This window comes from Benincasa hispida, chromosome 3, assembly GCF_009727055.1.
Source record: "Benincasa hispida cultivar B227 chromosome 3, ASM972705v1, whole genome shotgun sequence".
Lineage (NCBI taxonomy): Eukaryota > Viridiplantae > Streptophyta > Magnoliopsida > Cucurbitales > Cucurbitaceae > Benincasa > Benincasa hispida.
Window position 1 is genome coordinate 15,111,449 of NC_052351.1, and position 22,828 is coordinate 15,134,276.

The 22,828-nt window shown below is 36.1% G+C and overlaps 1 pseudogene; it reads left to right on the forward strand.

Annotated features, from left to right (window-relative positions):
• The first annotated feature begins 21,601 nt into the window (after positions 1 to 21,601).
• LOC120073462 lies at positions 21,602 to 22,511 on the forward strand (annotated as a pseudogene).
• The last annotated feature ends 317 nt before the right edge of the window (positions 22,512 to 22,828 follow it).

Consider the following 22,828-nt stretch of genomic DNA (forward strand, 5'->3'; position numbering starts at 1 on the left):
TCTGCCATCTCCCACTTGCTCAATCATTTACACGATTGTTCTTCCTCCGGTCTCGTCCTCTAACCAAGTCCACACAAAGCCCACACTTCTGGATTCTCACACTGAGTATACCAAGGTAGCCATTGTGGTGGTGTCATACTTAAGTCGACATTGTCAAGGTTCATAGGAGGTCGTTCGCTGTGTTCGTGATCTTGGAGATCGCTGAGTTCGTGATCATTGTGATCGTGCAGTGTAGCTTTCGTAGTGTACGAGCATTCGGGTTTGCAGTCTTGCTGATTGTTCGAGTGTTCATGATCAAGGGTGTTGAAGATGAGTTTTCAAAGGTATATTATTCTTTCCCTTGAACGTATTAAAAGCATGTTGTAATTTCGTATAGTGCATAGCCTGTATGTTTCCATTTTTGTGTTGTAATTGTTTATGTTCAAATACGAATAAAATTTGGAACGATCATTCTGCTACTCATGAAAATCCTTATGTCCGATTTCCTTCAATTGGTATTAGAGCCAGGTTGTTCTAAATTCCAAATTTCATGTCTGTTTGAACTTCTTTTACAGTTGTGGTGGGTTTTTTGCATTGCGTTTAATTGTTAAATGTGTTTATGGATGGCGTTGATGAATGTTTACGAGTTTAATTACCTCTGTTTAAAGCTTTCTTTAAATTACAAAGTTTTAGTTTGCAAGGGCCTCTATGTTTTTGGGCATAATTAACATGCAATTGAGTCTATAATTCAAAGTGTTTGAGTTAGTCGAGTCGTTCGTGATGAAGTTTTGAAGCATGGAGATGTGGTTCTCAGCGAGGAAGAAGACCAAGAGTTGGTCGTGTCGTGTAGCCTCAGGTAAACGATCGTGTAGCTTTTTATATGCGATCGTGTAGTATTTACTAAACGATGGGGTAAATCATTTACTCTATCGCGTAGCGTTGGTTGCTCGATCGCGTAGATGCTGGAGGTAAACGATCGAGTGGGAGCATTTGATGCTCATCGTTTAAAAGAAGGCGCACACTAAACGATTGTGTAGTTAGCATGATCACGGGGAAGTTTTGGTACACGATCAGTGGAAATGCGTTGCTTCGCCTAGATGGTTCAACCAGAGACTTCTTGTTATTTTGTTTACTGTACATAAGATGCATGTGGTTTATATGGTGAAGTGTTTGACATATAGATTTAAAACCCACCTTAGGTTGTGCAATTATTCATGCATCATGTATTATAAGTGTTATAGTATAGTATGAAAAAATTACAAGAAAGCATGTGTATGCATCATGAAATATAAGTGTATATTTTTGCATGCAGTAAGCATATTCATGCATCATCTTTATATTATAAGCATTATAGTATAAGGGTGTATGGAAGCATGTTTTGATTGGTTCGTTGCTTGTTTGTATATAAAAAGGTAGCAATGAATGAACAATATATGGAGCATGACACTTAGGCTATTTATAAAAGTTATTAATGCCTTGTATGTGTTTTTTTAGCATTGTGTTTGGTTTTGGTTGTTTCTGTTATAAGTGTTATAATAGCAACTAAAATCAATAAGAAAGAGTTGCATGCGAACTTAGGGAGAACTCATGTTTTAAAAGGGTTTTAAAATTGGATTGAGATAGACCTAAGTTCAAGGTTCAAATGGGATTAGTAACCTAAGTTTAATCTTTTTAAATCGCTTTAATAGGATTAAAGTGATTGGCATAAAAGATTAAAATTTTATTAAATCTATCTATAAAGGACCTTTTGTCTAAGGCGGGTTTTGTCTAGGCTGGGGTACTTGAGCTGACAAAAACAGAATACCTTTACTTGGGAACTTACCTGGAAAGGTGAATTAGATAGATTTCCTGCAAGCATGCAACAGTTGGTCAAAGACTCCGTTAAAGAGTTTAATGGATGATGATCAAAAGTTGTTTAAACTATCCAAGGTACAAGTTACTCTTAGGCAAACCTAAAACGTCACTTTGTTAAAATCCTTAGCCATGTTTTTTCTAAGTTAACCAAACCCTATGTTACAAAATACTCAGTGGGAGGAAAATATGTATCTGATATGTCAATGATTCCACTCATATTTCTCCCTATATGTTCACACCGTGAGATTCATGCATCGCTTCATGATGCCTTGTGAGCATCCCCCTTCGGATGGTGTTTGCATGAGTCAATATCAAAGTGGATGGAGAGAGTGTTTATAGTAAGTGAATGAAGGGTGTGTGTCAACACGTCCTACGGCCTCTTCCATTAGGTCACACCTGTCTCTTATACACATCTAGATGTGTATAAGAGACAGGTGTTTGCATGAGTCAATATCAAAGTGGATGGAGAGAGTGTTTATAGTAAGTGAATGAAGGGTGTGTGTCAACACGTCCTACGGTTTCTGTCATTGGTTTACTCCGTGAGATCATTTTGTACTCCCTTGTAGCGCCCTGGGAGCGTCCCCCTTCGGATGGGTTTTGTGCAATTGGTCAAGATCAAGGTGAACTCTAGAAATGGATAAGGTCACTTTAGGTTTTTCCCTAATCGGATTTTTTCCCTTCGGATTGGCTGCTTAGGGCGGATCTCTAGAGCCTAAAATGGCAAGTCACACATACGAAAGGTTGTTAAGTAAGTTAATGATCTCCTTACCAAATCAATGATGGCTAGTCGTTATAGGAGCAAAAGTTATTCTGGTATTAATGGCTGGTTGAGAATTTCTCAATTCAGAGGAGGGATAATTGACCTCCCTTCGGCAGCTTTTGTCCTAAACCTTTGAAGCGTCATTGCGAAACTAGATATCACACGGGGTTCATGTTAGTTTTGCTAAACCTTATTGGATGAACGGGTATTTGCTTAAAACCTAACGTAGGTCAATGTGTTTTTGTTTTCAGCAACTTGTTTGTATTTTCGTGTAATGCCTCTAATTTGACCGATTACATACAGTGGAAAGAGTCTTGTAAAATGTATTTCATGGAAAACGACCTCAAATTTGTCATGGTTGAGGAATGTCCTCAAGTCCCGACCCTTGATACACTGCGAAGTATTCGTAATGCATATGAGGTGTGGATGAAGGCTAATTCATTGGCCAAACTTCACATTTTGGCTAGCATACCTGATGCTTTGGCCAAAAGGGTTGAGAATATGGTCATTGCACGTGAGATCATGGACTCATTGCAAGATTGTTTGAATCTTAGTTCTTACTTTTCGAGCACAAAGGGATGGATGACAAAATCAGTAGTGCCAGTTCCCAAATTAAACTCTAGGAAGAGGAAGCAATTGTTGTTGACTTTGTTAAGGTTCATAGAAAAGAAGTGTTCTCTGAAATGGAACTTGGAGATTATTTAGGTTCTGATACTGATTCCACTACTCTCCAAGAGAGAAGGATGTCTAAAGACAGTAAATGTGATTTATTGGTCTTAGAGACGTGTTTAGTAAAGAATGATGATTCTGCCTGGATCCTTGATTCGAGTGCTACTAATCACGTTAGTTTCGCTTACCAAGAATTCGGTTCCTGGCAAATATTGCCACAAGGAGAGATGACTCTTTGAGTCAATACTAGTGAGGTTGTTTTAGCTGTTGCTGTAGGTAGGCTGAAGTTATTTTTTGACTAGAAACGTTATCCGTTACTGGATAATGTTTCGTAGTTCTTCATATCAAGAGGAACTTAATCTCGGTTTCTTGTCTCATTGAACAAGGTTATACCATCTTCTTTTCTGAGAATAAAGTGTTTATTTTTAAGAATGGAATGGAGATTGGTTTTGGTACGATGAAAAGTAACTTATATATACTAAGGCTGTTAGTCATAAAAGCCTTGTTTAACACTGAAATGTTCAGTACAATGACAATAACTAAAAGACCAAAGGTTTCTCCTAAGAAAAATGCCCATCTTTGGCATCTAAGGTTAGGTCATATCAACCTCAATAGGATTGAGCAGTTGGTGAAAAGTGGACTTATAAAGAGTTTAGAAGAAAACTCCTTGTTAGTGTGTGAATCATGTCTTGAAAGCAAGATGACCAATCGACCTTTTACGGGAAAAGGTTACAGAGCCAAGGAAGCCTTGGAGCTTATACATTCTGGCCTCTGTGGTTCAATGAGTGTTAGGGCTCGAGTTGGGCATGAATATTGTTGGGTTTTATGTCCTAAAACTCGTGGAATGTAAACAATGGAACTTATTCTAAAAAATTCAATAAGGTGTTATTGAATAGATGTATTGCTTATAAGAAATCCAATAAACCTAAAAATCCCTTGACTATTGGATGAGTACTTGAACTTTATATGGAGACATAAAGGTGGATCAGGTTCGAGTAAATAGTCAAAATGATCTATAGTATATACTTTATTCTGATAACACTATTGGATGTGGCTTGCCCTGTAGTTGTTATAAAGAGTTATAAAGTGCTACAAACGAAGTGATCCTAATTCGTTCATGTTGGGACATGAGAAGTGGGGGTGTCCTTGTGGAAAAGGGTTTGTATAAGATCGAACCACGAAATCAATCACTCTTACTGTATAACGTTGTTTATTGTTTAAGACTGACTATTTCAAAGTGATGACCTAGTAACTTGATCTTAATCCTGAACTAACTATGAACTCCTGTTTAGATGGAATTATCCTTAGATTTGCATAGGTGAGGGTTGGCTCAACAACGTCGGCTCAATAAACCTCCCATTTCAGTAGTAAGACCGGATAGATAGCTAGGGACATAGGGTCTTGAATAAGGGGTCACGCCCTCTTACTAGCCTTAAGGAAACAGAGGTAATTTCGGGGGTAAAACAGAGATTTGACCCAGCCATTATTACGAATAACCTATGAAGGGTTACTTACTAATCATGGTTATATTGAGTAGACATAATATATCTACAGTGAGAGGAGTTCAACTATGGGCTTTAGTGGAGTGACCCATTAGTTAACGAATGGGGTTAATCGGTCTAATGAGTTTAGCCCATTAATCTCGGATCGTTAGAGCCCATGATCTGTAAGTCCACGGGGTCCCCCTACTAGCTCGGAAATGGATTAGCTCTAGAGTAGCGTGATAAGTGAATTAGAAACGTTTAAAATTAGAATCAAACGAAATTGGAGAATATATATTTAAATATGATTTAAATATATAAAGATGGATTTGTGTAAAATTAATTTAATATTGGATATTAAATTAATTAGAATGATTTAAATTATTTAAATAATTATTTATTAATTTTATTAGAAAATTAATTTATGAAATTAATTTTTAAAATTAATAAATTTTGGAAATAAAATATGATTTTAAAATCAAAATAGATTTTGGAAATAGAAAATCACAAAATAAAAAAATAAGTTTATCCTACTCCTACTTCTATCTAACAGACAGCGCAATAAGAATATGCCTGAAAGGTAGAGATATGTCAAACCTTGACATGAAATAAATGTATTGGAAATAGATAAAATGCGGAGATATTTTCATTGCAACCCTTAAGAGTGACTACGAGGGCAACCCTAGTCAATGCAAGCCAATGTGCTCATGCACGGCTAGTCATTTTCCAATGGAAATGTAATGCTCCTAAGTCTAGGACGCATGTGTTGAATGCAAAGTGTCCATAGAGCTTAATCCTAAGTCTCTACTCTTTTCCTATGCGATGATGCAAAATGCACACAATGCTGCAGTGGCCGCACTCAATCGTATCCTATCTCTAGGATGCATGCAATGGGTTAATAGCAAACAGTGCTTATTCCTAAGCTTCTATCTCTTGTATTATGTGTTCTAATCTGACTCTCCCGAGCCTAGATTTTGACCTGACCTTCCCAAGCCTAGATCTTGTCCTTAGACTACCCTCCCGAGTATCCCTAATGGATGAATGAAGCATACAACTACAAGATAATCGCATGAACTTAATTGACGCAAGGTTGTTACTATCCCTAGTGAACAACGCATACATTGCTTAATGCGTCCAACCACTTACCCTCCCGGGCAGTTGGTTGTTGCTGACTTCACTCATAGACAAGCAATGCATTAGCCTATAAACAGGCATTGCAGTAGCTTCACACTAAGCAAATAAGGTTTTCTCACACACTCACGCAACGTACACCTCTCGTAATTTGTTACATGTTTCATATCCCTAATCCACATGACTAAGTATGCAATACCCAAGCAACCCCACTAAGTGTTGCAATGAAAGTAAAGATGCTAAGCAAAGAAGATGGAGATAGAGTTGAAGGAAACAGAGAAGTGCATTGAAAACAGATTGTATTAATTCCTTAATTCAAAATGTCATACAATATAATATAGAAAAAGAAAGGAAAAGAAATGACCGGCTGGAAGCAAAACTTTGCTTCCAATGGATGTGCATCAAGGCTGCCGGTGGTGCCATGGATGGGCAGAGGAGCTGACTCTCTCGAGCACCAGCTCCGGTCGAAGGCTCCGGTCGTCACTCGGAATGGATGAAAGAGGTGAATAACTCTCAACCGTCTTCTCACGTGTTTGTCTGGATCGCAAGGATCTGCCATAGACGAACCTCAGGCAAAAACCTTGGATGGAATGAATTTCAGCTTATCGACTTCTATTTATAGAGCTTGGGTTGTCGACAGTATTAATTGGACTGCTCTAAGTCTGACATTCAGCGCGTCCATCCTTTCTGAACCTCTGCCACTAATGGCATTATAGGTGAAATGTCAACATCATCTTTGGATTTTCTCGAGGTAGATGCATTGATGTGTTCATTCCACCTATCTTGTGTTGATCCCATTAGTTGTGTTGTCACGCAGCCCCAATCATTCAATGATCGTATTCGCTTAATACCGTAACTCTACACGATGACTGCATTCGCTTGACGAGCGCAACTCCCATACGATGGACGCATATGGCTGATTACCGCAACATCCATATCTTGATCAATGTGTTTGCCTTTGCGATGGAGTGTTTATCCGCATGCGGTCGTCTATGCGGTGGTCCGATTTCCGCGTTGTTCATTTCCTGCATTAGCTACAAAGATAGAACATTGAACGTATAATTAACGTAAAATAACGGGTTAGCTGAGATTCGACATGCTGATCGACGCAAGCTCATATTCTTGTGAATTCTTATCATGATCAATGCATATTCTGCCTAATAACCTTCATAATTCTAAGTAAAAGGCCTAAAATGACATGCATTTCTGCATGTCATCACACCCCCAAAGTTAAAATCATGCTTGTCCTCAAGCATGCGTTATACTTAAGAAATTCTAACTCACCTTCATTCTTTCCTTTGCGATGACCAACTTCTCAGAATATAATTTACACACACCTTTGACCATTATCACAATGCACTCCTCCACTTAGGTTGCTTCTTCAAAAAGATCTTGCCTAAGTTAAATCTGGCAAGCTTTTGCTCAAAAATTTTTATTCATTCACCGCAATTTTGTGTATAGCTTTTTAAGATTGCGTTCATTCAAAATATTTCACAACTTTGCAATGGCTTATTCAACTGCGGCGTTGAACCTGATTACACCCTCTGTTTTGGCTTACCCCCACGTGTGTCATGCGGGCATCCAACTTCGGTTGCATTCCATATTCAACCTCAACTCTTATCTATTTTGATTTGGCTTGCACCGGACAGAGGAGTTGCACTACGTTGATCCTGGCGACTTGCCTTCATTTTGGCTTGCCCTCACGTGTGTCATGCGGACATCCAACTACGAGCAAGTGCCTTTCACAACTTAACTCTTATCAACATGGGTTTCTCTATTGCATTGACAGTGGAGTTATTATTCCTAAAAGCTCACTTCAACTTTTTTTTTTTTAATATGATCGCAATATAATAAACGCAATTCCCCAAGACCGCTGCCACCCCCAAACTTAGAGGTTAGCAGTGTTCTCACTGCAAAGCTAAAGACAAAATTACAAGAATGCGTTAATAAATGTTTGAACAGAGGTTTGCACAAGATAAAACTCAAGACTTCCAAAATTTGAAGCTAATAAAAGTGAAGAATGCCTTGCGTTGATTAGTTAGAAAATGTGGTGAGAACTATACGTACCATCATAGAAACATCACAAAACAACGCAATCGGGAAAAAGAGAATTTCAACAGGATATGGCATACAAGATAATAAGAAAAGACCTTAGGCAGAACAACGTATGCGCTCATGCATTGGGATCCACACGATTGAAGCCATGCGTTGAAGGGTGAAAGGAATTCTTCCGTTGAACTACGAATCCAGGAGACTTATTGTTGCACCTATAAGAGCAAACGTACCCAAAACATGGGAAGCAACCATATATCCAAAATAACAATAAAAATAAAATAAATAACCTATACTAAGAAAGCAAAGTAAAGATAGAACAGAAGACGTCCCTGGAAAAATAGGAGTGTTGTCGCCGCAAGGAGTCTTCCATGCAGAAGATGGCTCTCAACTGCTTGGGTCATGTTGCCCTGACCATTGGAACTTCTGGCAATTGTTGAGCACATGCGGCCATCATGTGCTTAGAATTACCTTCAGCTCTTTTGCGACTGATTGTCCTTCTACCTTGGGGCTGTCTCTTATACACATCTAGATGTGTATAAGAGACAGGCCATCATGTGCTTAGAATTACCTTCAGCCCTTTTGCGACTGATTGCCCTTCTACCTTGGGGTCAACATTGGTTTTTCAGCGCATCGCCTACACTTCAATATTGTTTGCAACCTAGTCGCACAAGCTGCAATACTCCCAAGATAAAAAGTTTTCTCGCAGAGACACAAAACTTAACAAATATTTAGCTGCCAAGTCCCTTTATGGCGGGAATTTGGAAGTCAATTTTACTCGACAACCAATTTCCCTTAGACACGCTATGCGATGCATGTTCCTAAGATATGCATTTATAATCATACGTCGATGGTCAAGCGTTGGAATGAAAAATGCGTTAACGAATGTATGCGATGACCATGCGTCCTGCCACAAGTTTTCTTGTGTTCACGCCAAGTATAACGTGAACGCAAGTTTCTCAGAATGATTCAAAGTCGAACACGGGGATTATTATCATTAAATGTGATACTAATGTAATATATGCAACCGGTTATAATAAAGAATAAAGAATTTTGGTCTGTTCAGAAATATAAATTGCGCTGAAAGTAAAAATGCGTTGATAAAGTAAATTTCTAAACTACTATGATACAGAGGGTTGAGGACTGGCTGTGAAGTTGTACAAAAGAATCTATGAATGTGATGGCAAGTCTTATGAATGAGGTAGAAAGAGAATTTGTAAAGAGTAAAAACATCACAAGTTCATCAATCGCGTTAAGGACGCAACTAAGGTTCCGTTTTCCCTTGGCGTACACCTTTCAGTGATCGGCCGCGTTCCCATATGTTTATGGTGAAACAAAGATGAACGTGATGAACGCAAGATTGTTTCCATCTCTGGAAATACTTTTCGCTTTAGTTAACGCATTATTCCAACCTTCTCTCGATAGATGGAATAACATCTTCACTTCTGCTCTCACAGGTGAAGATGCCGTCGAGCATGCTTTAGCTAAACTTAATTGATTACCTTAACACAGATTAACTAACTCGCTTAATTCTTCCTTTTTACCCAGGAGATTAAGAACACATCATGGAGAAAATGGACGATAAATGTATGGAAAGGGACAAAGAGATGATAATAATGACAATGATAACATTTAATTCTAAATATAAACGTTTGATACATGATTGTGAATGAGGGATTAAAGAAGATGAACACAGAAGATGAATTAAAGAATAGAAACAAATACAGAAAGAGTGTCAACGTCTTGACACAGATCCCGATCGGATACTTGTACTTGCCGGCGTATGGATGTAGTGGAGAGGAAAGCTTCCCTCTCAGGCTTGCTTTCCCGGTAGAATTGACCTTTTGCATAGAGCTTCAGCTTCGAGAATCAGAAGAATTCCTTGCTCGAGAGACTCACTTTTCAGCCTTGTCTCGTAGTTCTCCCGGACTTACTCTGTAAAGTCTCGTCAAGCCAGCCTCTTGACCTTTTCCCCGTATGTTCAAGGAAACTATTTATAGACAAGACCTTGGCTCTTTGAATTTGCGGTCCCACTATACAATTCTGATAATTCCTGCCATGGCGTAATGGAAAATTCCTCTCTGCTCCATGATCAATCTGTCAGAATTGCATAACAGAAAGCTGTACACTTGTTAAAATCGTTCGCAAATGCGTTGCTCTTCACATCTTCGATCGATCACCGCATGTGGTGTTGTTTTTTATTACCGCATGCGGTTGAAATGCGTTGATCTCTAAAGTCCATGATCGATCATCATATGCACCATCATTGCGCTGATCATTTCTTCGTTCTTGATCGATTGACGCATGCGATATAGATGCATTGTACATTTTGTCTTCGAGCCATTAACGTATGCGGTGACCTATTTCCTACAAAACAGAGACTGAAACATTCTACTTCGCCATCGCAATGGGGTTAGTGGATGCGTTTACGGTATTTCATAATTTTCGTATTTCTCAGCCAATTTTTATACTATCGACGCAAATTTTCTCTCTTTTTGCCGCAATATCTAAATAAAACAGCAAAAATAACATGTATTTCTACAAGTTATCACAATGGAAGATGTTGACAAAGATGAATGGATTAAAACCATGAACCAGAAGATAGACTCTATGTACTTCAATACATTTGGGAGCTTGTGGATCCACCTGCTAGGGTAAGACCTATAGGGTGTAAGTGGATCTATAAGCGAAAGAGAGATGTAGATGGAAAGGTGCAAACCTTTAAGGCTAGTCTCGTGGCAAAAGGTTATATCTAGGTTGATGGAGTGCACTATGAGGAAACTTTCTCACCTATTGTCATGCTCAAGTCTATCAGGATACTCTTGTCTATAGCCACATTTTATAATTATAAGATATGGAAAATTGACGTCAAGACTGCCTTTCTTAATAGTAATCTTGAGAAGACCATCTACATGGCTCAACTAAAGGGGTTCGTAGTTCCAGATCAAGAGCAAAGAATTTACAAGCTTAATAGGTCCATTTATGGGCTGAAACAAGCGTCTAACTCGTGGAACATTAGATTTGACAGTGCGGTCAAGTCGTTTTGCTTTGATCATAATGTTGATGAGCCTTGTGTCTACAAGAAGATCGTTAACTGCTCAGTAGCTTTCTTGGTACTGTATGTGGATGATATCCTATTCATTAGGAATGATTTAGGGTATCTGATTGACATTAAGAAATGACTAGCTGCCCAGTTCCAAATGAAAGATTTGGGTGAGACACATTATACTCTAGGGATCTAGATTATTCAGGATCATAAGAACTAGAGGTTAGCCTTTTCTTAGGCATCGTACGTCGATCAAATGTTGATCAGGTACAAGATGCAGGATTCCAAGAGAAGTTTGTTACCATTTAAGCATGGAATCGTATTGTTTAAGGATCAATGTCCTAAGATACATCAAGAGGTTGACAAGATGAGACGGATTCCCTATGCTTTAGTTGTTAGAAGCTTAATGTATGCAATGTTGTGTACCAGACCCGACATTTACTACGCAGTAGGGATTGTCAGTCGTTATCAGTCCTATCTAGGATTAGATCACTGGATGGCGGTCAAGACGATCCTCAAGTATCTTCGAAGAACGAGGAACTACATGTTTGTGTATGGAGATAAGGATCTAATCCTTACAGGATACACAGACTCTGACTTTCATGTCGATAGAGATTCTTGCAAATCGACATCGGGGTCAGTGTTAACTCTGAATGTAGGGGTTGTAGTGTGGTGAAGCATCAATCAAAGATGCATCATGGACTCCACTGTGGAAGCCGAATACATAACCGCTTGTGAAGCAGCTAAGGAGGCTGTTTGGCTGAGAAAGTTCCTTACAAATTTGGAAGTTGTTCCAAATATGGATTTTCTGATCACTCTCTATTGTGATAACAGCGGGGTTGTGGTAAATTCGAAGGAATCTTGGAGTCATCATTGAGGCAAGTATATAGAGCGAAAATACCACTTGATCAAGGAGATTGTGCATCGCAGTGATGTGATAGTCACAAAGATCGCAACGAAGCACAAGGTTGCTGATCCATTTACAAAGACTCTCACGATTAAAGTGTTCGAGGGTCACCTGGAGAATCTGGGTCTGCGGGACATGCGACATCTTTTCTAAGGCAAGTGGGAGATGATACTGGGGTATGCCCTAGTTTATTATATATTATACATGTATTTATCTTGTATTACATTAGTCTCTCGAGGCATTAGGACAAGTGGGAGATTGTTGGGATTGGTGTCCTAATTCTCTCGAAGTCTTGTAGTTTGAAATATATAGACATGTTTGAATAAAATAAGAGTTATTTTATCTGGCATTTACTTATATCTAATAAACAAAGCTCCACGGTTATTATATGTAAACTTAAGCATGTATATGAGATATACAAGTGGATCATGCCTTAAGTGATAACCTAAATAGGTATGTAGTATAAGGATTAAGGAGGGATACCTGATCCTAGTGACACTACGGATACGACTCGCTTTATAGAGGTATGAAAATATTGTGAACTACTACAGATGGTAGATCCTGACCATTCATGTGGAGACATGCGAGTGGGGTGTCTATACAAAACGTTTGTATAAGACCGGACCACGAGATGATTTACATCTTACTTAAACCACCATAGGTGACATGACCTCAATCCTGAGTGTTTTGGGAACTTCTGCCTTTAAGGGCGATCCTTTGATTAGTATGGGTAAGAGTGGTCAGATTGCCAACTCGACATGCCTACCTTTCTGAGGACTTGTCTGATTTGGGAGTTGGGAACTCAGTTACACAAGATGCAATTCGCTCCTTCCTGGAAGTATGGCGTAAGTAGATAGATTGCTCCCTTAAGGGGCTGATTCTGAGGCTTGAATATAGTGGTCACAACTTCTCTTTGGAAGAGAGGACTTAGTCATAGTAGGACTATTACTTATGTTCATTAGAGGGATCAGTGGTACTCAAGGAGTTAGATGTAACTATAGGGGCATAACCATTATTGGCCCAACTATACTTACGAGCGATCTGTGAAGGGTTATCGCACTGTTGATTGGTTGATATGGATACATAATATATCTGTAATAAGGAGAGTTCAGTTGTCGGTCTTTAGTAGCGTGCCTAGCACTTAACAGGTGGTGGATCCCGTGACTAAAGAGTTTAGTCAGTTATTCACATACCGTTGGAGCTTCGAGCTACAGGTCTATAAGGTCCTCTTAGTAGCTCAATAGATTCAAGTTGAGGATCAGTTCTTGGTGTTGATTTGAAATGTTCAAATTGACAAGAGGTAATTCGATTATATATGATAAGATCGGTGTGATGTATGAGATACATCAAGTGGAAGATTAATGTAAATGAGATTTACATTAAGTATCATGAAATAGAAAAAGAGCTATGATTTATATGTTTCATGAGATGAAATATTAAAACTATAGGTTATAAATATACTATGGTAAATTGGTTATCATATATATTTATAATAATATTAATTATTGGATAATTATCTGTTTTTCTTTAATAACCAATTAAGTGGGAGGTTATTGATAGTTTCATGGTAACCATGAGATAAAAGAAAAAATGTTTTCCTAAATTTAGTTGATGATTGAGAGTTTCTATTCTCGAAAGTTCTCACAGTGGCTGTCAAGTAAATAAAATTTACTAAACGGTAGCTGAAATGAGACTAGAATTTCGTGGAGTGACTCTGCACGATAAGTCACTCAGCTGGCCAATAGCAAACAATCGCGGAGCTTTTGCTAAACGATTGCGAAGCTTCTTCTAAACGATCGCATAGCTTCTTCTAAACGATGGGCATTGTCTATATGATAGATCTCTATCATCTCATACTTGCTCAATCGGTTACACAATTGTTCTTCTTCCGATCTCGTCCTCTAACCAAGTCCACACTTTTGGATTCTCATGCCGAGAATACCAAGGTAGTCATTGTGGTGGTGTCTTACTCAACTCGACATTATCAAGGTTTATTGGAGGTCGTTTGTTGTGTTTATGATCTTGGAGATCGCTGAGTTCGTGGTCGCTGTGATCGTCTCAGTGTAGTGGTCGTAGTGTTCGAGCGTTTGGGTTTTCAGTCTTGCTGATTGTTCGAGTGTTCTTGATCAAGGGTGTTGAAGACGAGTCTTCAAAGGTATGTTGTTCTTTCCCTTGATCGTATTAAAAGCATGCTGTAATTTCGTATAGTGCATAGCCTGTATGTTTCCGTTTGTGTGCTATAATTGTTTATGTTCAAATACGAATGAAATTTGGAACAATCATTCCGCTGCTCATAGAAATCCTCATGTCCGATTTCCTTCACTGTTCACGAGGGATTGTCCTTTGATTTGTATGGGTGATATTAGTCAGTTTGCCAACTCAATAAGCCTACCATTTTGGGGACAAGACCGAGTGGAGAGCTGAAAACATAATAATAAAAGATTGAATTCACTCCTTCCCGACTTTATGGTAAATAGATGAATGTTCCTTTAAATAGTGACTTCAGGACTTGAACAAAGGGCCCGACCCTTTCATTGGCTCGAGAGGGGTTTCTGTTTAATGGTTGGACCATAATCGATTGTTCATTAGACGAGCACTGGTACTTAAGAATATAGAGGTAACCCAAGGGTAAAAGTATGATGTCTTTTGTTTCTTTAAAATGGAAAAACCAAATGCAAGGCATACTCCTGCTTCCACTTGGGATTCGATCCCTACAATTTCTACGCAGCATCTAGGTTTAATTTGAAAAAAAAAAAAAAGAAAAAACTCATTAGAGGATTTGCCCATCTTCTATCATTCTTCCAAAACTAAGGTTTGATGGATTGATTATTCTGTTTGTTTGAAATGTGCAATTTCATGAATTCATCATAATATTTCATTATCTATAAGCTCCTCACTTCATGATTTGAATATGGCTTTTTTAACCTAATATTATTTCTATCATTCCACAATGCCCAACAGGTTATTGCAAAAATGTTCTATTCCTCCTGAGTAGTAGATGAATTGAAAGTGGACCATCTATTACGTTAAAGTTTTCTCTTAGTAGGGGGAATTTTGATATTTTGTTCTGGACCCTGTTTAGCTCGGTGACAAGAAATAAGAGAATGATTTGTTGATTCTTCTTCTTTATTACAAATCGGGCAAATAGGTAAAGTGTTAATTCCTCTTTTAAGAAGATTCAAGTTTGTGGGGATTAAATCATGTAGAGAACACGATTGTCTTGTATCCACTTCTTACTGTATAACTTCCCTTTCCTTCTCAAAATGGCATACCCATTTATCATCAATGTGTTTGTTTATTGGTATTCTTTTGTTTATTTCAACATCTACCTTAAAATCCTCCATCAATCTTTTCTCATTCCAGTATCCAACTTCATTTTATGTATGAGGAGACAAAATTTCCATTAGATACGTGATTAATAAGTACTGGTTTGAATGTAGAATATTTGGGAATCTATAGTCTTTGTCAGGGATGTTCAAAAAATCCGATGACCTAAAAAAATCGATCAACCCAATCCAACCCATGCAGTTTGGGTTGGGTTATCAACTTATTTTGATTGAGTTATTTTCAAATAAATAAATTTTTTGTGGGTTTGGTTGGTTCATGGATTTACCTACAATGACTCAAACCAAACCGAATTTATTATTAATTTTATAAGGTATATTTTTTACTTATGATACAATCATATATACATATATTTACTTAATTTTATCATTTTTTTGGATAATTTATTCTCTAACAACTCCTAAAAATAGTCTTTTAGCACTTTAGAAAGAAAATATTCATTATATAAATTGAAAATGGGTTGTTAATTTTAATTCAATATATGAAAATAATTAAATAAATGTTTACATATTAACAACTTACTTTCTTTTAGAACAAAAATAAGTCGATCAACCCGAAACAATCCAACCCAAATGTTTCATGGTTGGGTTGGGTTGGGCATCTTTTAAGAAAGGTTATTTGAGTTGAAGAAATTAACAACTCGGACAATTGGATTGGGTTAAAAAAATCCTTCAACCAATCTACGAACTCCCCTAATCTTTGTCTATTCTTATTGAATTACCATTACCAATGCAGCATCTAAGTCTAAGACCCAAATTTAAGATGCTTTTTCCTCATAATAAACTTTTCCATAGATAGGATGAATTGGGACCCAATTTTGCTTCCAAAAGTGAACAGTTAAAGTAAATATTTTTCATAAACTGTGAAGTAAAGGAATCTGGTATGCTTACAAGTCTCCACCCTTGTTTTATAGTTTAATTACCTTTCCACTTGTTTTATAGTTAGTTTCTAAAATTTAAAGGATCCAAAGTGCAGTATTTTTTAACTTACAATTTTGTGTTCAATGGGTCGATAAATTTTCAATTGTATATCTAACAACGAATCCCAACTATTTTATTTCAAATTTAAATGTCTACTAAATATAAAAATTGGATATTTATAGTTTCATTGGAAATAATATTAAAATTTCTATATAATTGATCAATCATTTATTTTTTTTCTTTAAAATTTAAATATATTAGAGACATTGAATTTTTTTAAAAAATAAAAATGGATGAATTTATTAGACATAAAATTGAAAGACAAAAAGTATAGGACAAATGTCAGCTTTTACTAATTTAAACCATAAACTAATAATTATATCACTTTAAATCTGAATTTTGGAGATTGTATCAATTTAAACTCCAAATTAATAATTATATAAATTGAAATCACGAAGTTTCATTAGTATATTTATTTAAACCCTCAATTTTCGTAAATGTAACATTATGTATTCTTTAATTTGAAAGATGTCATGCAAAACATTTAACTTTTTCGATTAAACTTATAAATTATTATAAGTGGATCGATTTAAAATTTTGTTAGAATTATATTTGAAAATCGTCAATGTATAAATTCTTATACGTGTATAGATTTCTATGAATGTCGAGTTAATGAGATTGACGATAATAATTTGAATGAACAATTTTCAAATAAATCTCAATTGAGAGTTTAAATTGATTTGGTTGCGTAATTTCAGATATTTAATTAATAAAATTATAAAACTCATATGATATTTATCCGAATAAAACATAATTGAGTGTTTAAATTGAAGTTCAAGGTTTAGATCGATAAATTTATGAAAAATTAGAGTTTTAATTGATACAATAATTAATTTAAAGTTTAAATTGATATTTTATAGCGTAAATTGATACAATTATTAGTTTAAAGTTTAAATTCATACCCTCCAAAATTTAAGAATATAAATTGATATTCACATAAAATATATTAGACCATTTAAAAGTGTAGGAAGCAAATAAACAAATAAAAAATGGAAGTTGGTGAAGTAAACTTTAAATTAACCATTATGTGGCGGACATGCCCTCCGGTAACTCTCCCCCGTCCGGCGACTCTCCTCCGGCAACTTCTCCACCACAAAAAAAAATAATAATAAATAAATGAAGTACGGAACCATTGCCGGAAATTGGGACGGGCGATGCCACGCTATTAAACCCACTTATCTCTCTATTTGTTCATTATTTATTTGATGTATTTTATTTTAAATTCTCAAAATAATAATTTGAAATGAACCGTTTTCTTTATTTTAATTAGATTAAAAAATAATGCTCACCACTAAAGTTGCTATGCTATATCAATTGTAATCTTATGTACACTTTTATTTTTATCAAATTGCATCATAAATTTACATAATTTTAACTCTAAACTTTAAAATGGATTGTAATTTTAATTTTCTAATAAGTTTACATAATTTTAACTCTAAACTTTAAAATGGATTGTAATTTTAATTTTCTAATAAGTTTTGACTCTAAATATTGTTGAAGAAAACTTTTTACTTATGCATTCAATAAATTATAAAATATATATATGATGTAAAGAATTTTTTTCGTTGAAATTTATGAACTTTTACAAAGTTATTCATTAGTTATATTTGTGTAAAATTTTGTTTCGTTGAGATTAATGTTGATATTGTATGATATCAACATTAATGCTTTTAAAGTTTTTGGTATGATATTATCCACTTTCGACTTGATCGAAGGGAATAAAAAAAGAAAAAAAAAAGAGGGAAAAATAAGTAAATAAAAATGACGTAGAAGAGCCCAAATTCCAAATGAATGAAAACGTGACTGAATTGGTCCCGGTCACTCTTCGGGACGAAATGGAAGAAGGGAGGAGATTCTCGAACGAGGAAAAGGATCCAATTCCCAAATGGTCTTCTTCAATTCTTTTAGGTTGATGCTCTACTCCGAGTCAAGATCTGCCCGATTTGGATTTGCACATATAGGAAAAATGCCCCAATAACAGGTCTTTTTGCTACGACTTTTTTTTTTCAATTTACTTCATGCTTTTAACCAAATATTCAACCAACGTATTCATAATATTACTCGATTGATTAAAAGTTTTCTATCAATGCTATTGGGGCATTTGTCCTATATGTGCAAATCCAAATCGGGCAGATATTGACTCGGAGTAGAGCATAAACCTAAAGGAATTGAAAAATGAGATTATTCAGGAATACACATTGAATGCTAAGATTACGCATTGAGTTTCTGGTAGTAGATCCATAATCAAAAAAGTGTTTGTGATTGTTCCAGAAGAAATGAAACAAAAGATACGGTAGAGCTAGGACAGTTATTGTATGAGGTCTACCCAATGCTAGATGTAGAGGCGCATAATAGATCAATATGAACATCATGAGCTGTCCCGTAATAAAACCTGTTGTTGCTGATACTTTCTTCTCGGTTCCTTCTTCCATAATCCGAGCTCGGAGAAGAAAGAGATAAAAGGGCCCTATAGAGAATGTGGTCAGAAATCCATAATAGAGTCCGACCACAACGACTGACTTTTCGTTTTATTTTATACAAAATGTTTCATACCATTAGAGATAGTTGTTCACTCTTATAAATCCATAATCATTCCTTTATCGAGTCAATATGGAACTTTTCGACTTGCAAGCATCTCCTTAAATGGTCATCTCTCTTCATTACACTTGAGCACCCAAGATTCTATTGACATGAGCTAGTCCAGCCATGACTCTGATACCACTTATTAGCGACAAGAGACCTTCTAAATATCTCCGTAATTGTATAGTATCATCTACTTTGGACACATTTGATAATTGTCTTATCTTATAAGTCTATGGTCATCCCTTATTAAGCCAATATGGGAATAATTTGTTTAAGAAATAAATTTGTTTGATAATATTTTTATTTCTTGAAACAGTGCTAAATTTGACAATGATCATTATGTTTTTTTTTTTATTTATATTTTATGTTTGGTGGCTAAAGTGGTGTGCGGACTTTTCTATGAAAGTCATATTCTCGATTCTTGCAAAATTCTATTTTAATTATAGAAAGGAGCCCAGAAAATAAAACAAAATAAACAGAAAAAATAAACTAAATAATTATCAAATATATAAAAGTCTTATCAAATGATAGGTTCGAAAAATTAGAATGTAATTAAAATTATTGAGAATCTAAACGATATTGGAATGAGTGAGGAATCGAGAGTGAAACGAGAATAAGTTCATGAAGCGTAAAAATAGTGAGAAAGAAGATTGGATTGAAAATTGTGGAAATAGAGTAAGTTTGTGATATTATAAATCGGACCAAAATGATAAACCAAAACATCGACTTTGGATTACATTACACTCATTCCATTACCGAGTCCCCAAATAACCCAGGATGTTGATACTAATGGCAAAACTCTGCCATAACTTTAATAGATAAGAAGCCACATTCCCCCTAGGCCTTAATCAGTTCATCCAAAATGCTAAAAGCCCATGAAAATTTGGGTCTGGCCCATTATATTACGGGTGCCATTGGTCATTCATTCATACACATTGTAAAAGCGAATATTATTTTTCTAGTTCAAAGTTTTTGAAGAATTATCGATATAAATTAAGAAACGGAAACTTGATTTTCTCTGTTTCCCATTCTGATTTTAATACGTATGTGTAATATTCTGATTTATTTTGTAATTAAATTTTTTTTATGTTGGTTACGGATAAATTATATGAGATTTATGTTTTTTGGTTAAACTAAAATATGATTTAATTATTTGGAATTAATTGAGTTTTATTTTGACTTGTATTTGGAGATTTGATTATCTATGGAGATAATTAAATATAAATATGTTTATTGGATTTTTAAAAGAAAATATATATAAGTATATATATATATATATTGGAAATTTATTAAGGAATTTGTTTTTAAAAGGGAAAAGGAAGAAGTTTAGTTTTGTTATTTATACTTGAGGAAAGGTTAAAAAAAAAGAGAAAAGTAAAAAGGACAAAAAAGTAAGTTTTCTCTCTCTCTCCTCAACCCACGCACGTGTCGTCCCTCTTCTTTTTCCTTCTTCTTCTGTTCCTTCCAAACCCTAGCCGTAGCACCGCCTCACCTAGCCGCAAAGCAGCGCCACCTCACCTTGCCTCTTCGTCAGCGCCCCTCACCTTGCCGCAAAGCAGCGCCGGTCTTCCGCCACTGTCTCGCCTCCGCACCCAGGCGTCCAGTTTCGCTTCTGCCGCCGCGACCAGTCAAGTCGACGTCGTTCGTCCGCCATTGCCTTTTTTAGATTGGGTATAGCCACTTTTGATTCTGCAATATTTTCTTCATTAATTACTCCGGATTCTTTTATTTCCATGTAAAGATCATTTCCTTCACGAGTACGTTCACTTACTCCTCCAAATACGGATACACTTCCATGAGCTTTGGCAATGTTGTTGACCAATTCCATAATGAGTACTGTTTTACCCACTCGAGCCCCTCCGAATAGTCCTATTTTTCCTCCACGTCGATAAGGGGCTAAAAGATCCACTACTTTAATTCCTGTTTCAAAAATAGATAATTTTGTATCTAACTGTATAAAAGCAGTGGTGGATCTATGAATAGGAAATGTTGTGCGAGTATCTACAAGACCCAAATTATAATAGGCTCTCCAAGCACGTTGAAAATTTGACCGAGAGTCGCTCCGATGACTGGAACACTTAGAGAAGCTCTCGTGAAATTATTGAAATCCAAAATAAATGTTCGATGGAAAAGCAAGTTGATCGGTTAATTCAATAAAAAATGAAATGGGAGTTTGCGCTCGATTTCATCGGTACCGTCCAATGGAATCAAATTCCATTGTTGACTTATGCCATTTGAATGAGTCAAATTGCAAGTTCAACCAACCCATTTTCAAAATATCAAGTGGATGGATAAAAATCTTTCGAAAGTCTTTCATTTGCCTATTATTATATACATTACCATCCATATTATCTATGGAATTCGAACCCGAACTCTATTTATGAGTCATTTTTTATTTTCATTGTCCTCATTTCTTATTTCAGCATATCGATTTAGGTGTTAATCTATTAGTTTTTTCTTTTTCTACCTATACCCTTTCTTTTTTTTTCGTAGGAAATTCCTCATATTTTCACATCTAGGATTTGCATATACAACATATTCACTGTCAAGAGTGAATTTGTTTTTTATTCAATATTTTGAGGAAAAAAGATTAGATTACAAATTTGAAAAAAAAAAAAAGGATTGGGTTGCGCCATACATATTAAAGAGTATACAAAATAATGTTGTATTTGGTGAATCAAATACCGATGGTCTAATAACGAACCATTTTGATTAATTGATAAATTAGTTGAGAATTTTGTGAAAGGATTCCTATAAAGTTTCATAACTCCTAATTCATTCGAGTAGACCTTGTTTGTTGCAGAATCTTAATTCATGGTGTGTAGGGAGGGACTTATGTCACCACAAACAGAACTAAAGCAAGTGTTGATTCAAGCTGGTGTTAAGATTTAGAAATTGACTTATTATACTCCTGAATATGAAACCAAAGATACTGATATCTTGGCAGCATTCCGAGTAACTCCTCAACCGGGAGTTCCACCTGAGGAAGTAGGGGCCGTTGTAGCTGCTAAATCTTCTACTGGTACATGGACAACTGTGTGGACCGATGGGCTTACCAGTCTTGATCGTTACAAAGGACGATGATATGGAATCAAGCTTGTTCCTGGAGAAGAAATCAATATATTGCTTATGTAGCGTATCCCCTAGATCTTTTTTAAGAAGGTTCTGTTACTAACATGTTTACTTCCATTGTCGATAATGTATTTGGATTCAAGGCTCTACATGCTCTACGTCTGGAGGATTTGCGAATCCCTATTGCTTATATTAAAACTTTCCAAGGCCCGCCTCATGGTATCCAGGTTGAAAGAGATAAATTGAACAAGTATGGTCGCCCTCTATTGGGATGTACTATTAAACCAAAATTGGGATTATTCGCTAAGAATTATGGTAGAGTAGTTTATGAATGTCTATGCGATGGACTTGATTGTACCAAAGATGATGAAAACGTGAATTCCCAACTATTTATGCGTTGGAGAGACCGTTTCCTATTTTGTGCGGAAGCTATTTATAAATCACAGGCTGAAACAGGTGAAATCAAGGGGCATTACTTGAATCCTACTCAGATACATGTGAAGAAATGATCAAAAGGGCTATATTTGCCCGAGAATTGGGAGTTCCTATCATAATGTATGACTACTTAACAGGTGGATTCACAGTAGGATACTCCAAATTCGGGAGTCTAAGAGTTTTTACCGTCGGAGGTTGGTTTACAGGTACAACCTGAACTCTCGTCTACTAAAAAATTTGTATTCGGGCTTTCTTGATTGCCTCTACATCAGACAAATTTTGGATTATTTTGGGCAAGGATTGGTGTTTGAGTCTTTTTCGAGTGTCACTTGGTGTTGGAAACAATTTTAGTTATTACCCATTATGTCGACTTTCAGGATTTGGATTTTGGAAGATTATGGGGCGTTGCTATCAAAGAAGAGACCATTCTTTTCAACAGAGAGTTTTAGTTTGGGTAGGTTTTGTGTAAGTTGGTTGGTTATCCTTTGGACTTAAACCCCGAGGATTTACTTAATTTTTGACTCACTTCCTAGG